Source organism: Mizuhopecten yessoensis, unplaced genomic scaffold (genome assembly GCF_002113885.1).
Source record: "Mizuhopecten yessoensis strain PY_sf001 unplaced genomic scaffold, ASM211388v2 scaffold9513, whole genome shotgun sequence".
In the NCBI taxonomy this organism is placed as follows: domain Eukaryota; kingdom Metazoa; phylum Mollusca; class Bivalvia; order Pectinida; family Pectinidae; genus Mizuhopecten; species Mizuhopecten yessoensis.
This window is the reverse complement of record NW_018408085.1, coordinates 1-759: the sequence shown is the minus strand read 5'-3', so window position 1 is coordinate 759 and position 759 is coordinate 1.

The window sequence follows — 759 nt, the reverse complement described above, 5'->3', positions numbered from 1 at the left end:
AATGTGTTTCATGGAGAAAACCTGACTGAAGGTGTTCCTAATGCACAGATAGTAAATATGTTTCGTGGAGAAAACCTGACCGTAGGTGTCACTAATGCACAGTCAATAAATGTGTTTCGTGGAGAAAACATGACTGTAGGTGTTCCTAACGCACAGTAAGTAAATATGTTTCATGGAGAAAAATCTGACCGTAGGTGTTCCTAATGCAGAGTTATTAAATGTGTTTCATGGAGAAAACCTGACTGAAGGTGTCACCAATGCAGAGTTAGTAAATGTTTTTCATGGAGAAAACCTGACCGTAAGTGTTCCTAATGCACAGTTAGTAAATATGTTTCGTGGAGAAAACCTGACCGTAGGTGTCACTAATGCTCAGTCAATAAATGTGTTTCGTGGAGAAAACATGACTGTAGGTGTTCCTAACGCACAGTACGTAAATATGTTTCGTGGAGAAAACCTGACTGTAGGTGTTCCTAATGCATAGTAGGTAAATGTATTTCATGGAGAAAACCTGACTGAAGGTGTCCTTAATGCAGAGTAGGTAAATGTGTTTCATGGAGAAAACCTGACTGAAGGTGTTCCTAATGCAGAGGAGGTAATTGTGTTTCATGGAGAAAACCTGACTGTAGGTGTTCCTTATGCACAGTTAGTAAATGTGTTTCAACGAGAAAACATGACTGTAGGTGTTCCTAACGCACAGTAAGTAAATATGTTTCGTGGAGAAAACCTGACTGTAGGTGTTCCTAATGCATAGTAGGTAAA